At 52.6% G+C, this 19,104-nt stretch overlaps 1 protein-coding gene and 1 pseudogene across 1 annotated transcript in view; one reads left to right on the forward strand and one right to left on the reverse strand.

Annotated features, from left to right (window-relative positions):
* The window catches only part of LOC100230077 (uncharacterized), a 674,623-nt pseudogene that overhangs the window by 481,352 nt on the left and 174,167 nt on the right, over positions 1-19,104 (forward strand).
* The window catches only part of LOC140680874 (uncharacterized), a 989,054-nt gene that overhangs the window by 80,495 nt on the left and 889,455 nt on the right, over positions 1-19,104 (reverse strand). The window lies entirely within an intron of this gene.

A 19,104-nucleotide genomic window follows, 5' to 3' on the forward strand; every position in this document is an offset into this window, starting at 1 on the left:
CCAGGATCAACAACCCCAGCTCCCTCAGCTGCTCCTCACAGGATTTGTGCTCCAGACCCCTCACCAGTCTTGTTGCCCTTCTCTGGACACGCTCCAGCCCCTCCATGTCCTTCCTAAATTGGGGGACCCAGAACTGGGCACAGCTCTCGAGGTGCTGCCCAGTGCCCAGCACAGGGGAAGAATCACTGCCCTGCTCCTGCTGGCCACACCATTCCTGATCCAGCCCAGGAGCCATTGGCCTTCTTGGCCACCTGGGCACACGGCTGGCTCATGTCCAGCCTGCTGTCCATCAGTTCCTGCAGGTCCCTTTCTGCCTGGCTGCTGTCCAGCCCCTCTGTCCCCAGCCTGTAGCGCTGCAGGGGTTGTTGTGGCCAAAGTGCAGGACCCGGCACTTGGACTTGTTAAACCTCACCTTGTTGGGTTTGGGGCCTGGATCCAGCCTGTCCAGTCCCTGTGCAGAGCCCTTCTACCCTCCAGCAGATTCACACTCCAGGACAACTTTGTGTCACCATGGTTCCACGAGGCCCCAGAGTGTTCCAATGGTCTCCATGACTCCATGGGGCCTCCCAGTGTCACAATGTCCCTTTGGTTCCATGGGACCCCTTGGTGTCACAAAGTCCCTTGGATCCTTGGGCCCTGCAGTGTCACAATGTCACCGTGGTCCCCAAGGCCCTGCAGTGTCACAGTGGATCCTTGGTTCCAGGAGGTGTCACAGTGCAGCAATGGTCTCCTTGGTTCCACGGTGTCACAATGGCCTCTTGGTCCCAAGGAGCAGTCCATTCCCAAAATTGCTTCCTTCATTCAACAAGTACTTGCATTGTCACAATGGCCTCTTGGTTATACAAGGTGCCCTCATGTCATAGTGGTCTTTGTTGTTCACAAAGCCCCAGAGAGTAACACTGACCTCCTGGTTCAGTGCAGTGTCACTTGGCCTTGTAAAACCTCACCTTGTTGGATCCAGCCTGTCCAGGTCTCCATGTAGAGCCCTCCTACCCTCCAGCAGATCCATGCTCACACCCAGTTTGGTGTCATCTGCAAATTTGATGATGGTGCACTCAGTCCCCTCATCCAGATCATCAGTGTAGATATTGAAATCCACAGTGGCTGGCTCTGACCCCTCGGCCGTCCTGTGGGTGCCCTGTGGTGGCACTCAAGGTGATCTGTTCCATAACCTTGCCGGGCACCAAGGTCAGGCTGACAGGCCTGGAGTTCCCCAGATCCTCCTTCCAGCCCTTCCTGGGGATGGGTTCACATTGGCACCTCCAGTCCTCTGGGACCTCCCTGGTGAGCCAGGACTGATGGAAAATGATGGAGAGCAGCTTGGGGAGCTCATCCACCCGCTCCCTCATCCCCCTAGGCTAGATTCCATCCCATGCACCTGTGAGAATCTGAGTGCTTCAGCTCATCACCAGCTGCTTCCTCCTGGATCACAGGGGGCTGTTCTGCTCCCTGTCCCCATCTGCCAGCTCAGGAGAACACTTGTCCTGAGGACAACCTGTGCACTTGTTGAAAATTGAGACAAACAAGGTGTAAAATCGTTTAGCCTTTTCCTTCTCTTTAGTAACTTTATCTTTAGTTCCCTGTGTAGGAGCTGAGCTTGTGACCCCTTTATCTTTAGTTATATTCTCCACTGCATCCAATAAAGAATAGAGATTCTCCTTCTCCCTGCCTTTGCTACAAAATTTTATGTAAAACTTTTTTTTTTTTTTTACAGAAATCAACATGTTAAGTTCTATTTGAGCTTTCACCTCTCTAATTGTCTTTCTGCATAGCCTAAGGGCGTTGTAAAACACTTCCTGTGTTGCCACTCCTTTTTTCCTCTGAGTTCCCAGGAAAGCTGTATGGGCAGCCAGGACAGTAATTTTCATCACTAGCCCATCTTTTGCCACACTGGGATAGGCAGCTCTTTCCCCATTAAGACAGCTTTCTTGAAACATGTTCATCCTTCCTAAACCCCTTCCTTTTTAAGGGCAGCTTTTGTTTAAAATATCAGTACCTGATTCAGTACTCCCCAAATCAGAATTCTAAAAAGGCCAAAGTCTGCCCTTCCTAATTCCAGTAGAAGATTTGTTGCTGCCCTCTGCAGAGCTTCCTGCCCTCGAGCACAGCCACACTCCCACCAGCTTGGTGTCACCTGGGAAGTGACCAAGGCTGCCCTCTATCCCCTTGTCCAGATCAGCAATAAAGAGATGTAAATGGCCGGGCCAAAGTCTCCAGTTCTGGGGATGCCCCTGGATGTGACTCCATTCCTCAGCTGCTCTGAGTGCCAGGGCTTGGATGAGGGGTGGGGGTATGGAGGAAGTGTTTTTGATTGTCAGCTGTGAAAAGCCTTGATTTTCATATCTATTCAGACTGCATTAGGAGGTGCTGGGGATCAATAGCAACTGGACATTGCTGATATCAATCTATCAACAGGAAAAGAAAATTTAACAGGAGAAAACTATTATCTTGGCATTGTTTTCAATACAGTAGATTCATCTTGAATAAACTTTTGAAATCTGTCTAATTAACCACAGAAGAATTGAAGAGTTGAATTATTCCTATGGGCTTGTCTTGTTTGGGTGTTTTGAATAAATGTTTATAAGCTTTTCTCAATGAATTCCTGAAGAAGAAGAGCTCAAGGAAGAAGAGGCCTATGGAGTAGCAAAATTCATCAGCAAGCTCCAAGTGGCTGAGGATCCATCCCCATCAGAGCAGCACTGAGCAGAAATGGGCACAGCTTTGTGGCTGCCCCAGCTCTGGGATGGGCCCTGGGCCTGGAGTAGGAGCAGCTCTGCAGGGCCCCAAGGCCGGGGCTCTTGTGCTGGCCTGGGCAGATGGGATGGCAGGAGGGGCTGCAGAGCTCTCAGCACCTCAGCCAGAGGGGAGCAGGGCAGCCAGGGAGCTCCTTTGGCCTTGGCCAAGCCCCTTCCCCCATGGCTGGGGCTGAGTCCTGGCTGAGCTGCAGCTGCTGCTGTGCCCTTGGCAGGGCTGAGGCCGTGGGGCAGTGCCCAGAGCAGCCTGGCCTGAGCAGAGCTGTGGGGCCAGAGCCGGCTGGGCTGTGCTGGGGAGAGGCCCTTGGTGCTGCCCAGAGCTCAGGGCAGCTGGCAGAGCTTGCAGGGAGCTGGGCTGGGCTGGGAGAGCCTGGCACAGGAACCATCAGTGTCCATCTCAGCCTGGCTGAGCGGGCAGGGGCAGGACTCAGCCCAGGCCTTGTGGGGCAGGGCCAGCGCCTGGGCAAGGCATTGAAAACAGGCAAGAGCCCGAGAGAGGAGGCTGCTCTGTGCCCTTGGGGCATGGACAGAGCAGGGAGGGGCCCAGGACATTTGTCAGCACCAGCCTCTGTCTGTCCCAGCCCTTGGCAGCCCTGGCTGCTGAGCTGGGGCTGGCAGCAAGGCCGGGCACAGACAAGGAATTGCTGAGCATGGCCTGCGCTGGCCAGGGCTGCCTGTGCCAAAGGCAGAGCTCAGCTGCCCTTGGGGGCTGCAGGAACACTCAGGAGCCCAAAGAGCCTCCATGGCTGTGCTGGAGACCAAGGCTGGAGCAGGGAAATGCAGGGCTGCTGCGCCATGGGGAGGGCATGGAATTCCAGCACACACCTCAGCTCTCTGATGGCCCTGGCACCGTGCTGGGCCCTGTTCCAGACTGGAGCAGAGCAGATGTTGATGGCACAGGAGCCCTGCGGGGCTGGCAGGGACCTGCAGCTTGCAAGGTGCTCTGCTCTCCTTTAGCTCCTCTCTGAGAGATCCAATCCCAGTTCGGCACCTCAGGGCACAAGTGGCACTGCCTGGTCATGGGCACACAGCTGATGTCTGCCTGGAAAGGGGCACAGGTGTTAATATGTGTACATTTCATATTATACAGGGACATTTTTATTATCTGGGTCACTTACACTACTTTTAAGAAAGACCAATGTTTTCCCTCTAGGAACAGGAATTTCTTGGAAGTGTATTGATGGGAGAAGAAGAAATATTGATCTTTCCATCCTCTTGAGTCACCAATATTCTCTTTATTGCATCATCTCCCTCTTCCTTCAGGTGTTTCCAGCTATCCTGTTTAAATGGCCATGTCTAAGGAAATCTGTTCACTAGACCAGCTCAATCTATGTCCTTCCTGTTGCTCCCAGATTTCCTCTTCTAGGTGCTCTCTCGTCATTCAAGGTCCTCTCAACTGACTGGCTTCATGCTTTGAGCTTCACAGAGTTGTGCAGTCTTTCTGAAGTTCAAATAAATATCACATTATTCAACACCTTACTTACATTTATATCTATCACAGAATTACCTTTTATGTCTTTGTCCAAAGCTGTTCCTGTGCAGAAATTCCTTGGGGATAGGGGACATGTCAGATGCTGCGTGGACATCACAGAGAGTTGAGGGAAGAGCTGTGATTGTTTTTAAATTGTTCAAATGTTCAACTTGTGTTTGTTGGCAAGAAACCTCTCTGTGCCTCTGAGTGTCACCAGTCCCTGAGCCCAAAGGACACAAACCCGATGAGGTGTGGTTCCCACTGCAGGGGCACTTGGACCTTGGCTCTGCACAGGAGAGCTCTTCATCCACTTTCCCTCTTTTCCTCCCTCTGGGCATGGAGGCAGCTCCTGCCTTCAGCCTGTGACTCGTGTGTGCAAAGAGCAAATCTGGGCAGAATCGGGGCAGGGAGGGTTTGGGGGGACCTTGGGATCTGTGCTGGGCACAGAAGGTGTTTTCCATTGCTCTGAGACTGTCTGCTGTGCAAAGTGGATTTAATATCCAGCAGAGGAATGGCTTTTGCATTTGATGGAGCTGTGCCTTCCCTTGGCTTTGTTGGCTGGCAATAAATGAACATCCCTCTGTGTTTGGGGCAGCTGCTTCTCCAAGGAAAGCAGGTTGGGAGTTGGAGCCAAGGAGCTGAATGCTGCAGGTGCAGCCTGGGCTGGAGGGAGCTCAGATTTGCACAAGGCTGCTCTGAGTGCCAGGGCTTGGATGGGGGAAATGGTGGGGTGGGGACAGGGACAGAGTCTGATGGATTGTCAGCCACAAAGGGTCTTGATTTTCATATCTATTCCAACTGCATGAGGAGGCACTTGGATTCAATATCAAGTGGAGATTGCACTTATCAATGTATTAGCAGGAAAAAAAAAAACCCTAAACAGGACCTGAAAAAATCTTTTCTCACTGTCCTTTTAAATAAAGTGTATTCATTTTGAATACATGTCTGAAATCTGTCAAATCAACCACAAGAAATTTGAAAACTTAAATGATTCCCAGGGCTTGGCTTGTTAAGGTGTTCTGAATGTTAATGAGCCCTGGGGCACTGAATTCCTGAACTGAAGAGCTGAAGGCTGAAGAAGCCTTTGGAGCAGTAAAATTCAGCAGCAGCCTCCAAGTTGCTGAGGATGTCAGCAGCCCCCACTGAGGCCATCCCTGCCCAGAGACCCTGGGGGAATGGGCAGACAAGGAGAGCGGCCCTGGGGCTGGGGCAGCAGAACTCAGAGGCACCAGCGGCTCCAGCTGGGAAATGGAGTGTGGGATGGGGCTGCGAAAGCCCTGCCTGGGCTGTGCCATGCAGGACACACAAGCCCTGACCCCCATCCACTAAAAAACTCTCTCAAGGAGATATTTAAAAGGAATTAAAATTTTTTGTGTCCTCTGAGTTGGATGCACTGGAGAAATACCAATAAGAGATTCTCAGGAACTCAAAACAACACAACAGCTTTTGCTGGGAACTTTAGGAAATCAGAGAAACTTTGGCAAAAGATTTAATTTGATATTCAATCTACAGAAAACACTTCTCAAAGCATTACCTTGGCCCATTCAACTTCACAAACACTACGCCTGTTCAATTTTAAGTTACTCAAAATTTGCAAGAGGACAGAAATAGAAGAAGTAGACACAGAAAGAGAGGAAAAATAAGACTTAGGGAAGCACGCACACAGCTACCAGCTCCTGGATTCCAGTGGGGTTCAGATGGAAATTCCAAGAGGAGGTAGGGTCAAGAGGTGTGCTTGCCTTGTGGTCAGCCTTAAATACCCCTTGATCTTCCTGGGCCCTTCCCCAGCTGGAACTTGGGGTCATTTGGTCACTCCAGAGCTGGGCTGGGGCTCCAGAGGTGGCTGTGGAGCATTGCCTGTGCTGTGCCAGGGCCTGGCAGACACTGCTGGGCTGGGATAGAGGCTCTGGAGAGATTGGGGTTCCAGGGCAGGACAGGGCTGGGGTTCCAGGGCAGGGCAAGGCTGGACCTGCCCCTTCCTTCCCAACACACAAAATGTTTCCAGCCAACAATCCACTCCAGTGTGTCTCAACAGGCAATGTTGGAGGTGGAACCCCAATTCTGGCCATAGGCACCTGGACAAGAAGGACAGTTCTTTTCCATAGGAAGGAAAGCCCAGAGCCCCAGTGTTCTGAAGGGAGGTGAGAGCCTCACTAGGCCAAGGCCAGCCAGAATTGTCGGTAATGGCAGATTTTTCTGGGACCAGCCTTTGGATATAGGGAATTTTGGAGGTAGAACCCCAATCTCAGCCATGGGCACTAGGAGAAGCTGGAAAGTTCTTTCCCATAGGAAGGAAAGCCCAGATCCCCAGTGCTTTCGGCGCAGATGAGAAGTATCCCTTGACATGCCAAGGTCAGCCAGACCTGTCAGGTGGTCCCCAGGAGCCCCAGCCAGCCAGACCTGTTCCATGTTCCCTTGGTTTCATGGGACCCCACAGTGTCACAATGGTCTCCTTGGCTCCATGAGGCCCTGGAGTGTCACAATGTTCCCCTTGCTTCTGCAGTGTCACAATGGCCCCGTGCTTCCATGAGGCCTTGCAATGTCACAATGGCTTCGTGGTTCCACAAAGCCCTGATGTGTCACAATGGCCCCTGGGCTCCGTGTGCCCTCGCTGTGTCACAGCGGCTCCTCTGTGACACTGCGGCTGCACAAGGTCACCATGGACCCTTGGTTCCTTGGGGTCTCTGAGTTCACAATGGTCTCCTTGATCCCATGAGGCAGCACAGTGTCACCCTGGCCCCTTGGTTCCATGAGGATCTGCAGGGTCACACAGGTTTGTGACATTTGTCCTTGCTGCCCCTCACATCCCCCTGCCCCACAAACAGCCCCGAGCCACCCGTGAGGGACAGGCCCTGCTGTGCCAGGCTGGGCTCAGGGCTTGGCCTTTCTGCTTCCCCCAGCCAGCCCAGGCCTTGCTCAGCATTGCAGTTCCCTGCTCTGAGCCTTTGGCTCCCTGCAATCCTGGCCTCAAGGATCTGCTCTCACCAGTCCCTGGGGAGCCTTTGGCAGTCCCTGCCCTCACTGGGGCCCAAGGGACTTGGAGTTGTGCTCCTGACTCCTTGAGCAGCTTCTTCACCCTTCTCTCAGTGCCTGAGGGTCCTGGACTCAGTCCCAAATCCATGGTGGGGCTCATCAAAATACATAAAGCCCTCACGGGTGCTTTGTCTTCATTTAATTGTTTTCAGCTCTCCAGGGCTTGTGCAGCTGATTGGAGTCAGTTTGGAGTTCTATTAAGGAGGAAGATTTCCAAGTGCACCTCATGATATTTTTGTCTTCCATCAAATGTGTATTTTTTTATTTTCCAGTTCAGAGAAGAGCTGATAGAAGCATTCCCCAGGTGATCTTGATGCTGAAGGTCTCCTTAGGAGGTCTGGGCATGTAGAAGAATGAGTCCCCTGAGGGCTGACCCTGTTTGGACAAGCTGCTCCTCACCCCCAGCCTCACCATGTCTGACATCACCCACCTGGCACTGACATCCCTGTGCCCTGCAGCAGAACCTTGTCCCTGAGCTCTGCAGCTCCATGTCCCAGCCCATTGCACCGCGTCCCACCTGCTCTCCTCAGGGCTCTGCCTGCACACTGGCCCAGGAGAAGTTTTCCTCTTGGGAAGGAGAGAATGGAAAAGCCTGAGCAGGTTTCCTAAACAACAAACCCCACTCAGGAGCCACCTGCTCAGTACAGGCTGCCTGGAATGGTGTCACCTTTCTACAAGGAGCAGTGTGACCAGAATTGATCTCTGGAAGCATAATTCTCTGAGTCTCCCAGCTGAATTCTCTGTTCCACTCCTTTCCCTGAATCTCTGTTTCAGATGGAAGCTACTGGTGCCATCCTCACCTTTAACCTCCCTCTGGAATGCAAACAGGTGTTCCCAGGTGTGATAAGCAGGATTTGCTCAATGTTTCTATAAATATTTTGTGTTCCCCATGGAATGAAGGGGCCATTTTGGCACTGAGGGGGTGACATGGAAGCAAGGAGTCAATTGTGACCCTGGGGTCCCATGGAACCAAGGGGCCATGGTGACACAGCAGGGCCACGTGGATCCAGTGGTCCATTGTGACACTGTGGATCCAAGGAGACCATGGAGACACCCCCAGAACCTCATGGAACCAAGGAGTCCACGGTGACCCAGCGGGGCTGCATGGAGCCAATGGTCCATGGTGACACTGCCCATCCAAGGAGGCCATTTGGACACTGCAGAAGCTCATGGAGCGAGGTGGCCATTGTGACACTGAAGAACTTCATGACACCAAATATCCATGGGGACACAGCAGGGCATCATGGAACCCAGGAACCGCTGTTGGCAGTGCGGAAACTCCTGGAAACAGGGGCTGTTGTGGCACTGCAGCACCAACACAGCTGCTGCACCTTGTCCCCTGCCCTGCACAGCTCCTTGGGAGGCACGGCAGGAGCAGCACCCTGGGAGCCTCGGGAATGCCCCTCTGGGATCCATGGCACACACTGCCAGGGGCTGGAATTCCAGTTCCCAGCCAGGAAAAGATGTCCCTGCCCTTGAAGGCAAAGCTCTTATGGAAGAGCCAACAGCCAAGTGGAGCAAGATCCTATGGTGACATTTCACTGCCAGCCTTCATAACTTCACCCATGGTTGTCGTAGCTCCTGCACTGGGAATTAATTCAGGGCAAGGCCTTTGGTGGGAGCTGCTCTGGGTCAATGGAGACACTGAGAGAGAAACAGAGCAGGTGAAGGAAGACAGGAGAGAAAGGAGGTGTTTTGGTTTGGAGAGACTGGTGTCTCCTAAGGAAGGCAGGAGCCTCTCCTCAAATAGAAAAATGTAGACTCTTTCTTTCAGAATTGTTATAAATTTGAAATTAAGGGGGGGCTCTCAGGTAAAAATATGGGATCAGGAATAACAACTTTTTATTAGAGAAGAAAATGAAAATATGAACAGTGCAGTGAACCAAAACAACACTGACAAAGCCAGAATACAACCTGACACTCTGTTGGACAGGGTGTTGGCCACAGTCCAATTGGAATGGTGGCTGCAGTCCTCCTGGAGTGTCAGGTTTGGTTCTGTTGGAGAAGTGATCCTGTAGAAAAGGGTGTCTTCTTCTGAAGAGGAAGAGGCAGCTGTTCCTCTGAGAAATCCAGCCCAGAAAAAGCTGTGTTGGTGGACCAGAATCTCAAGACTAGATGCAGGTAGGAATGCTTGGCTCCTCCCTCTGGGCAGAACATCTCACAATGGGATGTTACAGTTCTTATCAGTCATGCAGTGACATTCAATAGCCCATTATCAGCAGATGTCTCCCCTAAGGGATTGTGGAAGAGATAAGGAAAAACTGCCCACTTAACACAGGACAACTGCCATACAGATGGCAAATAGAACACATCTTGCTTTTCAGTCTGGGACAGGAGGTCACAAACAAAATCAGCTGAGAAGGCGGCACTCTGAAAAGCAAACCAGAACTGACAGAAATGAATGGGACAGAAATCAATAATTCTGGAAGTTTTATTTCCTATCAAAATAAATCACAACCACCCAGACCCACACAATCTTAATCCCACAACCTCAAATTTAGATCTCACTTCTCCCGATCTCCTTCCAACCCCATCTCACCCTAGAGGCTGTGGAATTGAGTAATTTTTGCATGGGACTGAGGTGGGAACCAGCCATTTTGAGGTGGGATTGAGCAATTTTGGGGTAAGATTGTGGGGTTTCCAGTGGGATTGAATAATTTTGAGGTGACAGAGCAATCCACCTTGGCTTTTGGAGTGCAAAGATATGGAGAATACTACCAGATATCCCCCAAGAACCCACAAATCCTCCAGAATACGTTCCCAAACCATAAATCCTACCTCAGATACCTCTTAAATGATGGGACTTCTGACATCTCTGATCAATACTATTTTTAGTCATTTTTCAGGTGTTTTCAAGTGACAAAGACAAATCAGAAGAAAATTAGGGTCAAACCAAAACCAGAGAGCCCTTGAGCATCCCCTGGGCACAAGTCAAAGCATACTCAGCAGAAATTAAACTTAACCCTACATAAAATGCCTTGAGGAAGATTTGCTCTTCCCACAAGTCACTTGTGATGAAAACGCAAACAAATCCCAAACATTAATAAACCAACAACAGAAGCAATTCTGAGGCAATTCCAAATTTCATCAGTTCCAGCACAGCTCCAGCTCAGATGCTGGCAGGTTCCAAAAAAAGAAATGTGGAAATTTGGCCCAATACAGATTATTAAAAGGGAGGGAAAGGTCTGTGTAGCTGTCACAAAGGTGACGGGAACGAAGAAAATAATGATTCTCACATTTGGAAAACCCCCAAGCCTGCGAATTCACTAATTATTCGGGAGTTTAACTACTTGAGCTGGGCTTCTTGTAGGACTTCAGTAGCCTTGTGTTCCTCACCTTGGGGTGACTGATCCTGGTCAGTTTCACTGGTATGATTTGCTCCCTTTCCTCCAGTGACTTTAACGAACTTTTCAGGGAAGGACAGGAATATATTTTCTTTACACTGGCCACCCACAACAGCCATTTTCCTCATAAGTTCTCCCAAAAGTCACTCAGAGGAAGCTGCATCCAAGTTTCCAAGAGTTCCTCCAGAAAGAGGCAGAACCTCCTCACAGGAGGGAACCAGGCTGATGTCAAAAAGGCACTTGGGGTCAGAAAACAGTGCCCTGAACTCACTGTGCAAAATAATGTTGCAAGCTGGTTAATAAAACTGTTACAGAGATGCCTCTGCCCCAATTAAGGTGCAAAGGACACCAAATCTAAAGTGGATTTTATTAAACAATAAATGTGAGGTAGAGAGAGAGATGGAAAGAAAGAGAAAAGGGGGGAGAGCAAGGGAGTGAGAGGGACAGAGATCTCCCCCTGGGGCAGGGCAAGTGTGACATTGTCCCCTGTGTGTGTGGCCTTCCCAGGGTGGGGGTTTTACACCTGAGCCAGTTTGGGTAAGGGGGGTGGTGTTCACCCCCCACCCCGAGCAGGGATTGCCTCACTGTTTCAGGTTACAGTGTCAGATGTAACCAAAAGTGTTTTCAGTCACCATCTCCATAAACTGTTATCAACAGGTGGGGCAGTGTTCTTTATCTCTTCCATGGCTCAGCCCTGATAATGCCCTCCAGGGGCCATCTTCTGTTAATGGGCCATTGAGTGTCACTGCAGGACTGATAAAATTACATCATCCCATTGTGGGATGCTCCACCCAGGGGGAGGAACCAAGCATTCCTGCCTGGATATAATCTCACCCTTGCAACACCACGACCACCTTGCCTACTGCATTCCCAGAGGACAAGAGCTCCATAACCACTACTGGACCTTCAGAGGAAGACCAGACCCTTCTACAGGATCACCGCTTTGACAGATTCACCTTCATCACTCCAGCCGGACTGCAGTTACCATTTCATCAGACTGCTACCACCACCCTGACCAACGGGGTGTCAGGTTATATCCTGACTCTGTGAGTTTAAGCCAGGATTTCTCTATCATTGCCTTGATACTAATTTTCTTTTTCAATTGTAATTCTGGCATAAATTCTTCCCCTGGTTTGCTTTGAAACCAGTACAAAACTCAATGTGCTCATCCCTTGTTTTCCTCCCAAAACAGAATTTCCCATCCCTAACCCTTTGCCAGATGGAGGAGAAGGCTGCGAGGAAGAGGAAGATGCCCTGGGACACAGAGGCAGGTGAGGAGGAAGTCAGTGCCCCTTTCCCCCTCTCTCCTGCTCCATCTCCCAGCCCAGCCTGGCCCCTGGCTGCAGGACAGCCCCGCTGCCGGTGCCCTCCTGCCGGGGACGCACTGGGGGGATCTCCTTGCCCTTCCCTCAGGCACAGAGGCAAATCCCATCCTCTCCTTGACCTTCCTCCCACAGAGCAGGAGCTGAGGGTGGAAACCAGGGAGGACAAATCCCCACAGCAGAACATAATGGAAGAGGCCATTTTGCGCAGCTCCACAGCACAGGAATCCAACGTGGAGGAAAAGTCCCTGACCTCCTGCAGGAGGAAGGGCTGCAAACGCAGATTGCGAGGATCTGAGGAGGAAAGACCCAGACTGTGCCAGGGAGATGGGCAGAGTTTCAGCCAGAGCTCAGAGCTGGTGGTCCGTCAGCAGCTTCAAGACAGGGAGAGGCCCTATGAGTGCTTGGAGTGTGGGAAGAGCTTCAAGAGGATCTCCAGCCTGGTTCACCACCAGAGGATCCACACTGGGGAACGGCCTTATGAGTGTGGGGAGTGTGGGAAGAGCTTCAGATTCAAGTCCAACCTGATTGCCCACCTGAGGTTTCACACCAGGGAGAGGCCTTACGAGTGTCCCAAGTGTCAGAAGAGGTTTCACACCAACTCCTGTCTCCTCCACCACTATCGGGTCCACACAGAGGAGAGGCCCTTCTGCTGCTCCGACTGCGGGAAGGGCTTCAAGCACAACTCCCACCTCACCGTGCACCGGCGCATCCACACCGGGGAGAGGCCCTACGAGTGTGGGGAGTGTGGGAAGAGCTTCTCACAGAGCTCTCACTTGACCCAGCACCAACGGAGGCACCGGTGAGTGAAGCCTTGCAAATGCCCCAGCTGCAGGAAGAGCTTTTTGCCCTGTTCCAACTCCATCACCCAGTGGAGCACCCATGTTGGGAGGAGCCCTGGTGACCCACATTCCACGTGATCCCTGCTGAGAAGACACCTGTAAAGTGGTCTCCACGTTCTCCTAGTTTCCCATAGGCACCTGGAGGAACACAGAGGCAGGAACATCCATCAGGACTCTGATCTAAACCAGAAATTCATTGGGAGGAAGTGATTTATTGACTTTACAATCCCAAAAAATTTAACCTGCTCTATCCAGTTATTCTGGTGGCATTAAGCAGCGCTGCATGATCTTGGAGGTCATTTCCCTCTGAATAATTTCATTCTTCACCCAGTCTAAACAACCAAAACTGGAGTGAAAATAAAGAAGTTAAACTAAGATATCTTAACCTGCACCATTTACCAGGATTTGGGGGTCAGTTTGGGATTGGTTGAAGGCCATATTTGGGAGAATTTGGGTGTTCTGAGGTTGTCAAAGCCAGAAGACATGGCCATAATCACAGAGGTGTGCTGGCAGAACGTGTCCACCTGAGCCCACCTGTTCTCCAGGAATTCTGGTTGTCCCAGTCCCTGACCTGTGTCTCCCCATTTGGGATGTTCTCCCAAAGAGCCCAAATTGCTGCTGAAGTGCCCGAGCTGATCCTGGCTGTAAATGTTCCTGTCCACCAACCTCTCCTGGTCAGTGCCATGGGAGGTGGAAGTTTAGGGGCTCCTGAGGGGACTGGGAAGGGCTTCTGTCAATCTTGTGGGCATTTGTGGTGCTGGGAGGAGGCTTGGAGGGGTCTGTGAGGGAGGTTTGGGTCCCTGACAGAGCTGTGTGGCTTGCAGGGAATTTGGGCGGGTCTTGGGGGAGATGGAGAAGGGGTTTGGTGGTTCTTGAGGACATTTATCTTGTAGTGAGTAGCTGGGGAGTCCTGGCTGGGAGCTGTGGGGTGGTCTGAAGAGTCTGGGAGTGGCTGTGGGGCTGGGAGGGGGTTTTTGGGTAGTCACGATCCCCCAGAACCCCAAAGCAGCCACCAGGTCCCACCCCCCAAGATGCTGCTGGGGGTTGGTGGCTCCATGTTGGGGTTCATCCTCCTGGCTCTGAGGAGGGGTCCCCAGGGTCCATGTGTGTCCCCCCAGAGCATGTGTGACCCCCATCCTGGTGTCACCCCCTTGTCCCCCCCCCAGAGGGCTCCTGCCCCAGCTCCTGCTCCCCCAGAGGGAATTTGGGGAGGGGGCAGAGGGGGTGCGCAGCCCCCACCGGGGGATGACCCCGGCCCAGCCCCTTTGTTCAGCACCAAGCTGGGCTCGGGGGTGCAGGAGGAAGAGGCCGGTGGGAAGCAGATCCTGGAGCTGGCACAGTCCTTGGGGTCAGGGCAAGGTCCTGCCCTGCACACCTGGCTCAGGTGTGACCCTGCCCAGGCAAGGGAGCGGCACATTCCCATTCCCTTGGATCAGGGCTGGGAGCAGCACTTGGAGCAGGGACATGGAAATCCTGGAGTGACTGGGAGCACACTGAGGGGGGTAATTATTCCCCCCCCCCCCCCTTCTCAGGCCGCCCTGCCAGTTGAGAAATGCTCACTGGGCCTCGGCCTTGGCCAGCAGCCCCTGGGCTCAGCTCCTCTGGAGCTCATCACAAACCCTGTCTGCTCCAGGCACTGCTGCTGCCCAACCAGCTCCTGGGAACTGTTTGTGTTCCCTCAGTGGCACAACATCCCTGTTCTCACCCTGCCAAAGAAAGCTGCTGATGCCAAGTGCGGCCAGGGTGAAACATGGCTGGGACTGAAGCCCCTCTCTTGGGGCCCTACAAACAGCGCTCCAAAAGGAGCCCTTGGAGCTCTCCTGGGCCAGCGACTCCCTCTGAGTGGGGCCTCTCCGAGCCGGGAACTCTCCCGTTTGCTGCACTCGGGGGATCCCGAACAACGAGGGAGCCTGGGCCGATCCCCCCACTCCTCCAGGCTCAACCCTTCCCTGCTGGGGAGATGCCAAAGCATCCACAGGGAGCATTTCCCTGTCCTCAGGGGAATTTCTCACAGGTGCCCTGCACTGACTCTCTGTGTCTGTGTGCAAACAGGAGTGCCTGTGCTGGGGAAATGTGGCAGAAATGCTGCTCTCTGAGGGCTCTGAGTGCCTTGGGTAGCTGAGCCAGTCAGGCCTGTAAGTAAGGTTAAATCAAATGGTCTAAGTGACACTGTAGTCCCCTTGATTCCATGAGGCCCTGCCATGCTCTAATGGCCCCTTGGTTCCAGTGGGTCCCAAAGTGTCAGAACAGTCTCCATTGTTCCACAAGGCCGCACAAAGTCACTGTGGTCCCCTTGGTTCCACAGGGCCCCACAGTGTAACAATGGACACTTGGTTCCATGAGGTGCCACGCTGTGTCCCAATGGTTCATGGTTCCATGAGGCCGCACAGTTTAACAATGGTCCCTTGGCTCCATGAGGCCTTGCTGTGTCACAATGGACTTGGGGTTCCATGAGCTTTCCTACTGCCAAAAACAGTCTCCCTGGTTCCACAGTGTCACCATGGTCCCTTTGTTCCATGAGGTTCCATAGCAGAACCTTGGTTCCATGGCCACCTTGGTTCCGTGTGACCTTGCAGAGTCACAATGGACCTGTGGTTCCACGAGGCCTTGCTGTGTCAGAATGGCCCCTTGGTTCCAAGAGGTTTCTCAGCGTCACAATGGTCTCCTTGGATCCGTGGTGCCACAATGGGCCATTGGTTCAATGTGGCCCCAGTGTGCCAAAATGGATTTTGGTTCCATGGGGTTCCTCTGTGTCACCATGGACCCTTTGTTCCCTGAGTTTGGACAGAGTCACAGGTAACTCCTGGGTTCTGTGAGGTCCCATGGTCACCAAATCTCTGAAATATCAGAACAAGGCTCCTTAACACTAATTTGCTATTTAAGAGGGGATCATTTATTCAGGCCTGAGGTCTAGTGAGGGATAACTCCTAACCTTATGTGGACATGTAACTCTACCAGTGTGTTGCTTATACACAGTCACTAAATGTGAATTACAATTTACCCATTTCCATAAAACACACCCCAAGTTCCCAGGTTCAGTCCTTGCTTTTTCTAACACTGCACTCTTGAGCCAGGTGTCTTCTACACTTCCAACTGTTCTTGCTGGAAAAGCAGCTCCTACACACCTTGTTCCTGTGTTAAAAGTTCACAGGCACGGTAAAAATGGAATTAACCCTTTTGGTATCAAGGCCAAGGCTTTGTGTGGCCAGGCAGGGGCAGCAGGAGGCAGAGCTGTCAGCAAAGGAAGGGCCAGCGAGGTGGGGCAGCCGGGGGATGACGACAGCCTGCAGGGACAGAGGCGCAGGGCAGGGACACCGTGGGACAGCCTGGGCTGCAGAGGGCACAGGGATGTGCAGCAGCTGCAAGGCCCTGACAGAGCCAACCTGTGCAGCACTTTGGCCATGGCTGCTGGCCCAGGGCTGAGGCCACGAGGGGACAAGTGACCCTTGCAGCCCTGGGGCCTCAGTGCCTCCTTGTCCCTGCTCAGCAGCCTGGCAGGGGCCGCCCCATGGTCCTGCCCTTGGCATGGCACATCCCCACATCCCAGTGCCCATCCTGGGAAGAGCCCTGAGCAATGAGGGAGGGACAGGATCTGCCTTGCCAGGGGCTGGGGCTCAAGCCTGGGCCCTTTGCATTCCTGAAACACATCCAGGTTTGCTCAGCACCAGAGACATCTTTCCCTTGCTTGTCCCCAGCCATCATCTCTGCCTCCAGTGTTCTGCTCTGACTGGGGATACTTTCTCATTGTGTCCCTCAGTGGGATCCATTAAAACTTTGGAGTTTGACTCTGACTTCTAATTCTTGAGAAGTTTTTTGAACACTCTCTCAGGGACTGAGTTTTATGTAAACAACACCAAAGCCCCGAGAGAGTCATTAAATCTGGGTGCTGTGTCTGTGCTGCTGAGCTGGGCTGGGCTCCTGGCACAGAGGCAGGTCCTGCCAATCCAAGAAGAGCCTCAGAAAGACATTTCTCCTGAGGAGCAGCTCCTCTCCCAACACAGCAGGGCTGAGGGCTTTGCCTGTAGGTACCTGAGAGCACTGAAGCCGACAGAGGCTCAGAGCAGCTGGAAGGACAATTCTGAGCTCATTCATGGAAAATCTTCACCACTTCTGACACAGTCAGTCTCTGGCTGCAGGGACCTCCTGAAGCTGACCCAGGACAGGACTGATGTGACTGTAAGGATGGCTCTGCTGCCGTTTCTGTTTTGGGGGAGGATGTGCTCCAGAGCGGGGCTGTCCTGGGCACTGTCAGAGGGACAGGGCAGGATGGCTCCTGCTGCCAGGGATGGCTGCAGGGGGTGAAGCTGGGGCTGCAGCCAGGGCTGCCCAGGGCTGTCCTGCAGAGCAGCTCCTGCAGCCCTCAGGGCTCTTGGCCAGCCCAGGGGATGTGCCACCTGCCAGGGACAGCTCTCAGCCTGCCTGGCAGCTCCCCATGGACTGTGCAGGGGAGAAGCTGGAGCTGGAAGGAGTGACCCCCATCAGGGCAGGTTCCTCCTCTGGTGGAGATGGTACAGCATGGCCAGGGCTGCTCTCAGCTTTCTCCTAAAGGGAAGGGAAAGGGACTGTCAGCTTTGTCTGTATCACTGAGACTCCTGCACTGTCACCCTGGGCATCAGCAGATCTGCCTCAGATCTCCCTCAGAAAGTGCCTCCTCACCCTCCTCTACCTACAGAGAGCAGCAGCAGCACCTTGGCTTGCAGCATCTCTGTTTTTCTGCCCTGCCTTTAAGGCCCAGGGAGAGGCCCCTGGGCAGTGCCCTGTGCTGGGAGGGGTCTAAAGGGCAGAGCTGAGCCTCCAGGGCAGGGCTGGGCTCTGGCAACACTGGCAGGGACAAGGCTTGGATAGAGAGAAACAGCTCCCAGTAGGTACAGCTCCAGGCAGCAGAGAGCCAGAGGAATCCTGGATATGGCTTCCTGTTAGGCAAAAAAGGAAAAAAAAGGAGAAAAGTGATTAGGGAAATTTATTTTGAAATTGGTGCCATCAAAATTTCACTGTATTTTTCAGGGATGTTTAAAGTTCAATCACCCTGAAATAAAGGAGATAAAATGACCAAAGGGCATCTGTGTGGGGACACGCAGGTCTGATGGCACTGGAGCACAGGGAGCCCTGTTTTCCCTCTGGGCTCCCCAGTGTTCAGTCTGAGAGCAATGCTGAAGATGAGGCAGTAACTCAGCAGCAGAAACACAAACTCAAAAATTAAAAAACTGTCTAGTGAAGCTCCCTCAGAGGAAGAGAAGGAATTTTGAAAGGATTCCAAATAAAATACATAGGACGGACACAAAGAATTTGACCCTATCTTGTCAATGCCTTTTTCAACATTCCATGATGCCCAGAGGGAAGAAATGTCCAACAGCAGCTCCATCAGCCACTTCCTCCTGCTGGCACTGGCAGACACGCGGCAGCTGCAGCTCCTGCACTTCTGCCTCTTCCTGGGCATCTCCCTGGCTGCCCTCCTGGGCAACGGCCTCATCATCAGCGCCGTAGCCTGCGGCCACCACCTGCACACGCCCATGTTCTTCTTCCTGCTCAACCTGGCCCTCAGCGACCTGGGCTCCATCTGCACCACTGTCCCCAAAGCCATGCACAATTCCCTCTGGGACACCAGCACCATCTCCTACACAGGATGTGCTGCACAGCTCTTTTTCTTTGTCATCTTCCTCTCAGCAGAGCTTTCCATCCTGACCATCATGTGCTATGACCGCTACGTGTCCATCTGCAAACCCCTGCACTATGGGACACTCTTGGGCAGCAGAGCTTGTGCCCACATGGCAGCAGCTGCCTGGGCCAGTGCCTTTCTCAATGCTCTGCTGCACACAGCCAATACATTTTCCCTGCCCCTGTGCCATGGCAATACCCTGGGCCAGTTCTTCTGTGAAATCGCACAGACCCTCAAGCTCTCCTGCTCTATATCTTATTTCAGGGAACTGGGGCTCATTGCTGTTACTGCCTGTTTTGGACTAGGTTCTTTTGTATTCATTGTTTTCTCCTATGTGCAGATCTTCAGGGCTGTGCTGAGGATCCCCTCTGAGCAGGGACGGCACAAAGCCTTTTCCACCTGCCTCCCTCACCTGGCCGTGGTCTCACTGTTTGTTAGCACTGTAATGTTTGCTCACTTGAAGCCCCCTTCGATGTCCTCCCCATCCCTGGATCTGTCCCTGTCAGTTCTGTACTCGGTGATGCCTCCAGCCCTGAACCCCCTGATCTACAGCCTGAGGAACCAGGAGCTCAAGGCTGCAGTGTGGACACTGATGACTGGATGCTTTCAGGAACATTAAACTGCTGGCCCAATTTCTGCAAAACACTTGTAATACAAGTAAACTTTGATACTTCTTGTTGTTT

Source organism: Taeniopygia guttata, chromosome 30 (assembly GCF_048771995.1).
Source record: "Taeniopygia guttata chromosome 30, bTaeGut7.mat, whole genome shotgun sequence".
Lineage (NCBI taxonomy): Eukaryota > Metazoa > Chordata > Aves > Passeriformes > Estrildidae > Taeniopygia > Taeniopygia guttata.